This window comes from Cervus canadensis, chromosome 27, assembly GCF_019320065.1.
Source record: "Cervus canadensis isolate Bull #8, Minnesota chromosome 27, ASM1932006v1, whole genome shotgun sequence".
NCBI classification, from domain to species: Eukaryota; Metazoa; Chordata; class Mammalia; order Artiodactyla; family Cervidae; genus Cervus; species Cervus canadensis.
The window spans coordinates 15861248-15874721 of NC_057412.1; the positions used below are offsets into that span (position 1 = coordinate 15861248).

Below are 13474 nucleotides of genomic sequence, written 5' to 3' on the forward strand. Positions count from 1 at the left end.
ATCTGGGGGGAATATCAATAACCTCAGAAACACCAATGACACCACCCTTATGGCAGAAAGAGAGGAACTGAAGAGCCTCTTGATGAAAGTGAAAGAGGAGAGTGAAAAAGCTGGCTTAATACTCAACATTTAGAAAACTAAGATCATGGCATCTGGTCCCATCACTTCATGGCAAAAAGATGGGGAAATAGTGGAAACCACGAGAGACTTTATTCTTTTGGGCTTCAATGTCACTGCATACAGTGACTGCAGCCATGAAATTAAAAGATGCTTGCTGCTTGGAAGAAAAGTTGTGACCAACCTAGACAACATATTAAAAAGCAGGGAAATTACTTTGCCAACAAAATTCCATCTAGTCAAAGCTATGGTGTTTCAAGTAGTCATGTATGGCTGTGAGAGTTGGACTATAAAGAAAGCTGAGCACCAAAGAATTGATTCTTTTGAACTGTGGTGTTGAAGAAGACTCTTGAGAGTCCCTTAGATGGAGAGGAGATCCAACCAGTCCATCCTAAAGGAAATCAGTGCTGAATATTCATTGGAAGGACTGATGCTGAAGCTGAAGCTCCAATACTTTGGCCACCTGATGTGAAGAACCGACTTGGAAAAGACACGGATGGAAAGACCCTTTCTTATTGGAAAAGACTGAGATGCCATGGACATGTTTTTCAGTAGGCTCGGTGAGTTGGTGATCAATAAGGACGGAAGCCTGGCATGCTGCAGTCCATGGGGTCGCAAAGAGTTAGACACGACTGAGAGACTGAAGTGAATTGACGATTGTTATATATGGCCTGTGGTTAAGAACTCAGTTTCATTCACACCATATTTATAAAACATTCCTCAATGTTTTAAGACACTGTTTCCTCTTTACCTATCAAGTGAATTCTAAAATATCTCAGTAAAGTAGTATTCTGTCACGTCCTGCTCTCACAAAGTATAGATTAGTTGAAGATTTCTTGATTTATCAGTGTATCCTGAATCTAATTTAACACTTTTCATTTTCCAACGATTTTTATAATATATGAGGCAAAGAGAAAGTGCTGTTTCAGTTCACCACAATCATTTAATCTCACAATTGGCATGGAACCAAGTTGTGAGTGAATTTGGAAAAGAATCTTATAGATAAATGAATTATATGTAAGATTATGTTTGAGATTCTGGTATCTCTCTCTCTGTCAAAGAGCAGTGGTCTTCTTGACAAATTACCTGAAATCAAATCATGAAAATGAGACATGCTTTTTGTCTTAATTTTTTTTTTAATAAATAAATCTCATTTGGAAATATTTCTCCAGTTAAATAAGTACACAATCATTTTCTTTATGATTGTCTTTGGTTTACTTTTTAATATTAGGCACATCCATTTGGAAGTCTTTGAATTTTGCACACATAAATATTCAATAAGATGTATTTTACATTTAAAAATTTTACAAATGATTTTTCATGCATTTTTTCTAGCAACAGCAATCCAGCATCAAATGCAATTGCAACAGAAATCATAAACATTTTGCAATTTTAATGTAGAAAATGCTCTTTTAAAAGGATTTATCAAAAATTTAGATTTTTTTTTCCAAGTTAATCAACAGTGCCACCAGGTGGTTGCATTAATGCAGGAAAAGGACAATTGTTAAAATGATTTAGTATTTTAAAAACATTTAAGGTTGCTTGGGCTTATATTTTACAACAAATTAACAGAACTAACTGTCCATGAATAGTTTAATGGAAATAATCTAAAGTTTTCCTTAGCTAACTTCTCTCTATTTCTCTTTAGAAAGCTATTAATTACCCAGCTTCATAAAGACTTCGTGAACCATATTAATACTAATCTGTTGCATGTAATCCCTTGCTTGTTAGTAAGTGTGATTTTCTTCAATTCTGTTAGTTTGAGTTAATACATAGATTTCAAAAGTTTGAAGAAGATAAAGGAGAAATGCATAAAATGTGTTAGACTAATGTAATATAAATTGTTGCTTTCACTGAGGTTTCTCCAACACTGGTGATCTTTTAATTTAGATGGCATTCTGGTTTCATCAAAATCAATAGCTCCTTTATCATATATTTTATCACTATTCATAACTGTTTATAAGCTATACTTAGTGCAACATTTAAACGTATCCATCTACCTTCATTAAATGCTTATCTTTTTTTTTCCCTCTGTTTCCTTATGTGTGTTCCTACAGCCTTTGGCTGATGATCTTCCACCATCTGACCCACTGGAAGTGTGATTCAGCTAATTGCTGTATTTGCGGTGAGGAGGGAACTGGGCTTGCATATTTTAGCCCCTTACTACTCTGCTTTTGATCTCTCCTAGGTGCACAAACTCTGTATCCTAAATTTCTTTTTGCTATGAGTAAACTTTACTTGAATCTATCTTCTTCCAGCTCTGCTTTTGGCTAAATCATCATGATTACCTAACTTTAGAGAAATTAAAAGATACTCAAGAGCATGAATGCAAACTACAGTTTATCCTATCAATACTTTCAATAATAATTATCACATTTTGTTATGTTCAGCTCAGTTCAGTCACTCAGTTGTGTCCGACTCATTGCAACCCCATGGACTGCAGCATGCCAGGCTTCCCTGTCCATCACCAACTCCTGGAGTTTACTCAAACTCATGTCCATTGAGTTGGTGATGCCATCCAGCCATCTCATCCTCTGTTGTCCCCTTCTCCTCCTGCCTTCAATCTTTTCCAGCATCAGGGTCTTTTCCAATGAGTCAGCTCTTCACATCAGGTGGCCAAAGTTTTGTAGTTTCAGCTTCAGCATCAGTCCTTCTAATGAATATTCAGGACTGATTTCCTTTAGGATGGACTGGATGGATCTCCTTGGAGTCCATGGGATTCTCAAGAGTCTTCTCCAACACCACAGTTGAAAAACATCAATTCTTTGGTGCTCAGCTTTCCTTATGGTCCACCTCTCACGTCCATACATGAGTACTGGAAAAGACCACATCTTTAACTACTTTGCTGGCAAAGTGATGTCTCTGCTTTGTAATATGCTGTCCAGGTTGGTCATAATTTCTCATTTTCATTTCTCAATTGAAACACCACTTGAGTGGGGGAAAAGTGCTTTTTATTAGCCTATTTCAAAAATCAACACACTATCATCATAATGGTGAATGTTAATGACTGATCAAGAACAAATAACTTACTGAACTTGGAAAAAAGAAAGAGATTTGGAACTTGAGGAAACTGAGCCAATTTTTTTTTTTCTTTAATCCCAATCAGAAAAATGCAACCTGTCACAAATATGGTAACACAGCTTTTTGTTGTTTTCTCTATATTTTAGATATTCAATGACAAATAATATACTCAAACAATATAAACAGAATTATTGATGAATTTCAGCTTTGAGGAAACTTTTAAAGAATGAGGTAATTTAAGTTTTCACATCATGGAAATATTCATTCAAAATCTCAACATCTTTCATATTGAAAAGAATGTGTTAATCATATGTAAATCCATTGAAAAAATAAAAATTTAGAAACCAAGAGATTTGAATATTGAAAAACAACATGCTTAAGGGAAAGTTTTGCCATAACTGCAATTTTCACTAGCTTCTGAATAAAACATTAAACTTCTTCCACGCCTTTGGCACCATGCTATCACTTCCATATAAATGCAAAATAATTTGTATATTTTCCTGTTGCTATCACTGAATTTCTCTCCTTTCCAGAGTAGTACAGAGGCTCCTAATATGAATTGAAGAACCTCCACAATGTGACTTTAGTCCTTTTTCTTTCATTACCAGAATCTCTTGTTCCTGAATCTACAGAGAAGAAAATACAGTACAAGAAAAGGAATAACAGATGCATTTAATGAGGGTAAATAAATACATTCAAATGTTACTTTAGGTATAGCCCACATTATTAATATTGATTCAGTTCAGTTCAGTTGCTCAGTCATGTCTGACTTTGCAACCCCATGAACTGCAGCATGCCAGGCCTCCCTGTCCATCACCAACTCCTGGAGTCTACTCAAACCCATATCCACTGAGTCAGTGATACCATCCAACCACCTCATCCTCTGTTGTCCCCTTCTCCTCCTGCCCTCAATCTTTCCCAGCATCAGAGTCTTTTCAAATGAGGCAGCTCTTCACATCAGGTGACCAAAGTATTGGAGTTTCATCTTCAACATCAGTCTTTCCAATGAACACGCAGGACTGATTTCCTTTAGGATGGACTAGTTGGATCTCCTTGCAGGCCAAGGGACTCTCAAGAGTCTTCTCCAACACTGCAGTTCAAAAGTATGTGTTCGTTGGTGCTCAGCTTTCTTTATAGTCCAACTCTCATATCCATACATGACTACTGGAAAAATCATAGCCTTGACTAGAGAGACCTTTGTTGACAAAGTAATGTCTCTGCTTTTTAATATGTTGTCTAGGTTGGTCATAACTTTCCTTCCAAGGAGTAAGTGTCTTTTAATTTCATGGCTGCAGTCACCATCTGCAGTGATTTTGGAGCCCCCAAAAATAAAGTCAACCACTGTTGCCACTGTTTCCACATCTATTTGCCATGAATGAAATATATATAATAAAATAGCTTCCACAGTAATCGCAATGATGTCCACAACCTGGTATCATGCCTCCACCCCCTTTTTCCCCCTCCCCTGAACTGTGTATTGAACTTGATAGAATGTAACAAAAGTGGCGGGATGTCATTTCCAAGATTAGGTTAAAGAAAGACTCTGGCTTTGTTGGGATTTCTCTGTGGAAAGCTACCAGACATGTTGTGAATCACTTCATCACTCTGTGGACAAAGGCACGTGGCCAGAAACGTCCACCTCTGGCCAACAACCAAGGAGGACCTATGATCTGCCAAAGCCATGTGAGTGAGCTTGGAGATGGCTCCTCCCCCAGGGGAGATGAGTGCAGCCCTGACCAATAGATGAACTGCAACTTGTGAGTGACTCTGACCTATACGTGCTCAAGTTAAGTTGTTTACATGTTCCTGACCCCAGGAGCTGAGATAATAAATAATTGTGGTTTTTAAACCTATAAGTTTATAGGTTGTGAGTGACTCTGACCCATACTCAAGTTAAGTTGTTTACATGTTCCTGACCCCAGGAGCTGAGATAATAAATAATTGTGGTTTTTAAACCTATAAGTCTGGTGTTATAACACAGTTGTTAACTAATACTCCCATATACTGATGACTGACATGGAAAGAGGTCACTGTGAATGCACACTTGTCAAAGGAGTTGGCTAAGGTTCTAGCTTCTTCCTGAGGTCACCTGGTGGATCCATTTACCACAGGTCAGAATTGCAGGAGTAAAAAGGTTTATACATTCAACTTTGACCAGTGAGGGGTGGAGGAAGGAAGGATCAATAAGTAAATGTCTTTAAACTTGCTGCAATCCCCCCTCCAACACAAAAATGAAGAATCCAAGATATGATCATTCCATTTGGCCTCCCTTAAGAAGTCCCCAGATGGAGCAGTCCGTTGTGTTTTTGAGAACCATGGCTGACTTGGTAACATACATTATGGTGTTTGCTCTCTTTATTAGCTCTTTCTAAAATGGATCAGGACATCATTGCCCCTCCCATGTCCTCCACCTGCCTTTTGTCTGTGGAAAAACTTTAGCCAGAGAATAGGTTTAATCAGAGAAGTGAGAAAATGAAGAAACAAAAGAAAACAGTCCAAAAAGATTAATAACAGTTTAGTCATTAACCTAAGTCAAGGACATTTAGTTCCTCTTCAAGGGCTATAGATGATATTCTGATCCATAGCCTGTGAGCTGTCTTGTAGATACTGAAACCCCACAGGTGGAAAAAGATGACCAGACTGTGTCCATGACTACATGATGACCAAGCTCTGGTATAAGCTGCTGCGATTCTGAAAATTGGCCTCAAGGAAATGGGAATGAGCAGGCCCTAAAACTGAAGAGTAACTGGACTTAAAACAGCCACAATGATGCTGGTCAGACCACCAGTGACCTGAAGATGATTGCCAGTCAATTGTCAAACCAATTTCAGGTGATGGTGTTGTTTTCGGATGTAACCCCCCTCTCTGTCTATAAAAGCTCTTACTCCCTGAATGGGACGGGGTGGGGGTGGCCTTTGGATAGGAGTCCACCATACCCCCAGGGTTGCTGGCATCTGAAATAAAGCAAACTTTCCTTTTCAACAATTCATATCTTTATTGGCTTTTGAGAAGTCAGAATGTCAGCTTAGATAGGATTACACTCCCAAATAAAACTCTAACCCATAAGCTTTTTTCCTCAGCTACTCTTTCTCAGAAAACCTGTCTGTAACAAATATATTCCTTAATGATATTTCTGAAACTAGAAGTTCACATGGCAATCTATCAAAACCTAATTTTAATTATCTTTAGACATACTATAAAATTATATTTAACTCATATATATTTAAAACATTTTAGCCAAAAGAGAATTATTAAGGAGCATTACCATTCTGATTTTCCCCCTAAATATTCAGAAGCATAGCTTCAAAAATTTAGAGTTATATAACATTGCTGGTGTGAGGTTACTATGAGTTTCTCACAGATATTTTTGAGAAAAACCCAATATAGTATGAACACCAAAGTTAGGTTTTTAAAAAAATTATGTACCAGATAGATATCTATATATACATAATGAGTTAGAATATCTACGAAGATTTTGAAAATGAAGTCTTTAAGAAATATTGTGTCAGGTTCTGGGTTTAAACTTGAAAATTCGTAAGGCTTGGTAGCATCTCTGACAGAGGACAAGTTTATATGAAAAGACACATTGTTGTTTTTCTTTATTTCTGTAATATAAATTGACTTCATTCACTATAAAATTGGAATTGCTAAATAATATGAGAAATTAGGGACTTCCCTGGTGGTCTAGTGGTTAAGACTCTGTGCTCCCTCTTCTAAGGGAGCCCGGATTCAACCCCTGGTCAGAGATCCTGCATGCTGCAACTAAAGACCCCACATGCTACAAGTAAGACCTGGTGCAGTCAAACAGATAAATAAATAACTTAAAAATAAATAAACAATTAAAAAAATAGTATGAGAAATTATATGAATAAAAGTGTCAATAGCAAGAGCAATCACACCTTGTTTCAAAACACAAGAGAATGCTAGATAAAATTATTAAATTTCTTCTCAGCAGCTACTTAGGTACCTTGGATCATGAAAATTTATTGGCTATGTACAAATTAGAGAGGAGTCAAAGGAGAAAGAGGAAGGATAACCTGAAATGTTAAACCTGTGCCAGATGTGGATAATAGAGGTGAAATATCTATGGTCTTGATCTAGAGGAGGCTGGGAGATTCAGCATGTAATAAATTATCACTAATGAGAACAGAATGTAAGAATACTCAGAAAAATGACTTTGAGAAAATTAACACTTTGAATATGTGAATAGGAGGCAATGTGGAAGAGATTATACTAAACTTAATCATGGTTCTGATAACACAGGCAGTTATAAGCATATATTTACACAAATAATAGACTTCTATGCCATATTTTTAAGGAGATCTTAAAAGTTTCTGAGCAAATTTTGTTGATAGTTATAAAACAATCCAAAAGCAGTGTTCGTATACAAGAAAAAATATTCAAAACTACAATTTATTGTTGAGCTTGGTAATTATCTTGCCATTGTTCCTTAGAGGTTAAAACATATTCTGAACCATTTATAGCTACTTCCTAAAACACTGGCTTTAAAAACACATCTGTACCGAGGAAACCAGATCTGAAAGAGACACGTGCACCCCAATGTTCATCGCAGCACTGTTTATAATAGCCAGGACATGGAAGCAACCTAGATGCCCATCAGCAGACGAATGGATAAGGAAGCTGTGGTACATATACACCATGGAATATTACTCAGCCGTCAAAAAGAACTCATTTGAACCAGTCCTAATGAGATGGATGAAACTGGAGCCCCTTATACAGAGTGAAGTAAGCCAGAAAGATAAAGAACATTACAGCATACTAACACATACATATGGAATTTAGAAATATGGTAACGATAACCCTATATGCAAAACAGAAAAAGAGACACAGAAATACAGAACAGACTTTTGAACTCTGTGGGAGAAGGTGAGGGTGGGATGTTTCAAAAGAACAGCATGTATACTATCTATGGTGAAACAGATCACCAGCCCAGGTGGGATGCATGAGACAAGTGCTCGGGCCTGGTATACTGGGAAGACCCAGAGGAATCGGGTGGAGAGGGAGGTGGGAGGGGGGATCGGGATGGGGGAATAAGTGTAAATCTATGGCTGATTCATATCAATGTATGACAAAACCCACTGAAATGTTGTGAAGTAATTAGCCTCCAACTAATAAAAAAATTAAAAAAAAATAAAAAATAAAAAAATAAAAAAAATAAAAACACATCTGTGTAATTATATAGCCAATATTAAAAATTTTGGGTAAACATCCAATTCTACTAGTTAATTGCTATTGAATATATATATTTTTAAATTTCTTTCTTAAATATGATTGTATATTTATCTTGTAAAAATAACTTTCCTGGTATTGCTGATTCAAATTGTATAATTGTATTTCCAATAAAGAATATTTTCTATTGATTAAACAATAATTTTGAGTTAATTTTTAAAACTTTTATGAACAACTTCAAGTTATATTCATATTATGTCAATGTTCTATTACTAAAAAAAAAAGCATTTAATTTGTAGTGACTTTTTCAAGTAATGTGCGTCATTGACAAAAATAATAACCCTGCTGGCTTCATAAATTTAAAGGGTTCCAAGTCATTAACATACAAAATTAATAATAAACTATTTAACATAGACCCTTGAGGGAGACCAGATGTTTCTGCTTAATTAGAGAAGACCCGACCCTAGATGACAGTATATTTCAATCACCTTTTAAAATAAGCATAAAGCCACCCTCTAGAGCTTTCACACAGCTAACAGTGACATGTCTAGGATTAAGGAAGACTCAGTGAAATGTCAAAACCATGCAAAGGTTAAAAGAAAAATAAAGTCACACTACCATAAATACAAAAATCAACCTTTTTTTTGGTCCACATGGAAATACAGAGTCCACTTTTTCTGTCGTACATATTATTGAATAATAAAATTTTTTTTAAAAATCAAAATTTGAGCAATGTAGTGAGGGAAGTGTTGTGAAGTGATACTTTTGTTTTCTGTAAGCAAGTCACTAGGACAGGGAAATTAGATTGTATTTTTTGAGGAAGAGGTGTTGAAGGATTAGTGAACATACTTTAAAACTATCACAGAGGAGCATACAGTGAAATTCCACATTTGAATATCACAAATGGATGAAGTACTTAAAGCTGAAGTATGGACAGTGAGAGGCATCGATGATATGCTTTGAGTGACCATAAATGGTTGCTGAACTACTTTCTCAGAGAATGTGATAGGCAAAGGTCGCTGTTGCTCTTCTGGCTTTGCTGTATAATAGTCTTTAAGAACCAGGGTTGAATTATTTTGAAAAATAAGACACTGGAGAAGCTATTAACATAATTTCAGAAAGCAGGAACACAAAGAACTTTGTGATCAAAGTAGAGGTGTCCAAAAGGGAGGCTAGTTAATTTTAGAAATCCTTCACAGTAGTTTTATTTAAAGCATCTCTTGTGATATTTATATTTCAGTAAAACATTGGGGTTGAATTTTTTTTGCATTGTGTGATCAACAGCATATGAACTCTTGATAAATTCAAGTCAAGAGTTATCTGCCCACCATTAACCCTTCACACCTAGGTTATATTAAGCATATTTATTGATATTATAAAATCTTTCTCACAAATAATTAAGAAAATTGAACAATCAGGCAGAATCCATGAAAGATATTTAAAATACATTTTTATTTGTCTTTAGTAAATTGTTATATGTTGGTTACTTTGAGGAAAAATGTCAGCAAAACAACAGCTTTCATAAGGAGCTTCAGTTCAGTTCAGTCATTCAATCTTGTCTGACTCTGCGACTCCATTGACTGCAGTACACCAGGCTTCCCTGTCCTAAACAGAAAATAAAACCACATTTTTCTTTATGATAGTGCAAAATCTGTCCTTTAATACTGTGGACAGTTTAATCACGTGTTAAGACAGATCATTTAAATAGTAAGTGTATTAGGATAAAATCTGGGTTATTCTAACAATAGTCTAAAAACTGAATGGATTTTATGAGATGAAAATTTACTTCACTGTCACATAGCAGTCTACCCTGTCCAAGCTGTAGGCAAGCTTTGTTTCATGTATTCCCATTAGAATATGAGTTTGTCATGTTACTCTGCTATCCCCAAATGTTTCTTTCATGCCTAAATGGCAGAAAAAGAAGCATTGTCCCTGCTCAGGTATTCTGATATTCAGTCTTTTCCCACCAGCTTATATTATGTAGGGAGTCTAGTTCCAGATTTCCTATCCAGAGTATCTGTGGGCTTATATCTTGTCTGTAAGGGATTACAAATCTCCAGCACCAAGATAGTTAATAGATCTGAGAGAGTTACCTCCTGGAAGTAAACAAGTGTATCTCTTACTGTTTACTGTGGGATTCCTTTTTATTACTGGTCCCTGGATAATTTTTCTACTTTAAAATTCAGCAATGTGCTTATCATTTTTTAAATGAAGTTTTCCTTTTGCTTTCTGAATTTTGCAATGTGATTTTGGGTATAAATTTTTACTTGTTCAACATCTCAGGTATAAATATTTAATTTGTCATGATTTTGATTGTGTCATTTTTCTTCAAGTTTTTCACATCAAATATGATCTAGCTGATATTATAAGTATTAAACAGTGATCTCTATCACATTATTAAATGACAAATTGATTAATTAGGAGTTAGGACATAAAGTATTATTTTTAAAATTATGGTACATTCACAGGTCAAGTTATCATACAATCATGAAACACTGAATTTTCAAAGAATATTTAATGACTTGGAAAGTGTTCACAATAAAATAATAAAAAGAAAAAGAAAATAGCAGCATATTAAAAGTATGTGATAAATAAGTGAATTGAAATATATTATTTCTGTTCTTTTAAAGAAAAGGGATATGGAAGATTCTTTGCATTTTTGCTCTATAATGAATTTATGACCATTATATTGAAACAACTAATTGGAAAATCTATTGGCCATTTTTAATTGCATTCATATAGAAGACATTTTTATTCTCATATGAAACAATATGATTCAGAATCTATAGTTTTCTCTAAGAAACAGGGCTCATTCCAACAGAAATTGTACAAAGAAAGTTGTATATAGAGAATACCGTAATTCTATAACATTTTAAACAAATAATGAAGGTAAAAAGAATCCCAAATCATTGAATAAATTTTCAAAGGGCCAAAGTCTTTATAAAAGCAAGATACTCTCAAGATTAATAATTTCTTAGCAGAACCAATATTCTGTCTTATCCTAAATATCAGCATTACTCATGTCTATTTAATTTACAGTTCTGATCAGTTAAATCAAATACTCTAATCCTTGGTAAAAAAATATTTTCTATCATTTGCTTTTTATATTTTCAATATCCAGAATTTTCTTCAATATATTTCTTTTTTAGTTTTTTCTTTATATCTGTATGTGTAAAGTAATGAGCACAGCTGTGTGAAAGTGAACTCAGGACACATTCTGAGTTGCTTGAACAACCAGCCAGCTGGGAGGTGGACTGAGATTTTTAGCCTCCGTCTCTCTCAGTTTTTCGTATAGAAACTCCTGGGAAGTGGAAGAATTTTGATGATTTCATAAGGATATTCTGAGAAAAGAAATGGCGATGCTCAGGCTTTAAGTTTAAAAGAATTTTAATTGTTAGTTTCATATTTGCAGATACGATAGTGTTTCATTTTTCAAAAAGAGAATACAGTCTTTGTCTCTAAGGTGCTAAGGGGCAGGTGAGGCTCATGTTTACTTGCTAAACAAGTAGCAGTTTATGTGGGAGGAAGGCAAATTTACCTCCTCCTCTCTTCTCTCTTCCAGAAGTTTAAGTTACTGGTCATCTGAATTTTCTGCTTGGCTATTCCTTTACTCCAAAGATTGAAGGCCGGAGGAGAAGGGGGAGACAGAAGATAAGATGGTTGGATGACATCATTAACTCAACGGACATGAGTTTGAGCAAACCCCAGGAGGTAGTGAAGGACAGGGAAGCCTGGCATGCTACAGTCCCTGGGGTCCCAAAGAGTAGGATAGGACTTAACAACTGAACCACAACAAAGCATGTGAAACTCCAACTATGTTCATCAAAGCAAAATGACCAGTCAGATGATAATCTCTCAAGACTTTTTCCAGAATTGATTGCAAATGATGAGATTAAGAGAGAAAAAAAAAAAAAAAGAGCACAGGAGAAAGTCTTATGAAAACTAGGGCAGTTCTTTGATTAAAATCCTAACAAATATGAAGTGTACAGATTCCAAAATTTAAGTTAAAAATAATGTCCCCCATTTTACAGTGTTTTGATTGTATATATATATATATATATATATATTAAGTTTAAGGCTGCAAGAAGTAAAAAGTATTGTTGAGAATTATGTAAGTGATCATACCTTTGTTTGTCTTCTTTGAAGTTCTAATAAGAAAGTTGAGAAGTAAGCGTCTTTTAATTTCATGGCTGCAATCACCATCTGCAGTGATTTTGGAGCCCAGTAAAATAAAGTCAGTCACTGTCCTCTATACTAATCCTCCATATTCACGCAGTCAAGAAATTAAAAGATGCTTACTCCTTGGAAGGAAAGTTATGACCAACCTAGACAGAATATTGAAAAGCAGAGACATTATTTTGTCAACAAAGGTCCGTCTAGTCAAGGCTGTGGTTTTTCCAGTAGTCATGTATGGATGTGAGATTTGGACTATAAAGAAAGCTGAGTGCTGAAGAATTGTTGCTTATGAACTGTGGTGTTGGAGAAGACTCTTGAGAGTCCCTTGGGCTGCAAGGAGATCCAACCAGTCCATCCTAAAGGAGATCAGTCTTAGGTGTTCATTGGTAGGACTGATGTTGAAGCTGAAACTCCAATACTTTGGCCATCTGATGCAAAGAGCTGATTCATTGGAAAAGACCCTGATGCTGGGAAAGATTGAGGGCAGGAGGAGAAGAAGACGACAGAGGATGAGATGGTTGGATGGCATCACCGACTTGATGAACATGGGTTTGGGTGGACTCCGGGAGTTGGCGATGAACAGGGAAGCCTGGCATGCTGTGGTTCATGGGGTCACAAGAGTAGGACATGACTGAGCAACTGAACTGAATTGAATCCTCTGTATTTCTAACTTTCCTGTTGTTTCAAGTTTAAAAGGCCAAATGAATGTGCCAGCAGTGTTCAGTGCAAAGAGAACCATGGCCAGAGCATCCACCAAGCTGAGACAGATGTAATGGATTGTGGCCTTGAGGAAGCAAAATCATTCAGGGTGCAGAGAATCTGCAGAGTGCAAAGCCAGGATCTTCAACTGGATACAAGTTGTGAGAAATGAGAAAATGGTAACAAACACTAGGAAAAAAACAAAACAAAACAAAACACCTCTTTACAGCATTTCTGTGGTAACTTCAGTCTTAATTCATATTAAACCTTG

The 13474-nt window shown here is 35.7% G+C and overlaps 1 long non-coding RNA gene across 1 annotated transcript; it reads left to right on the forward strand.

The window, feature by feature from the left end:
- The first annotated feature begins 487 nt into the window (after window positions 1-487).
- Window positions 488-13013, forward strand: LOC122428939. The gene is made up of 3 exons (XR_006265852.1): window positions 488-585; window positions 11800-11805; window positions 12944-13013. It is a non-coding gene; the product is annotated as an uncharacterized LOC122428939 (long non-coding RNA).
- The last annotated feature ends 461 nt before the right edge of the window (window positions 13014-13474 follow it).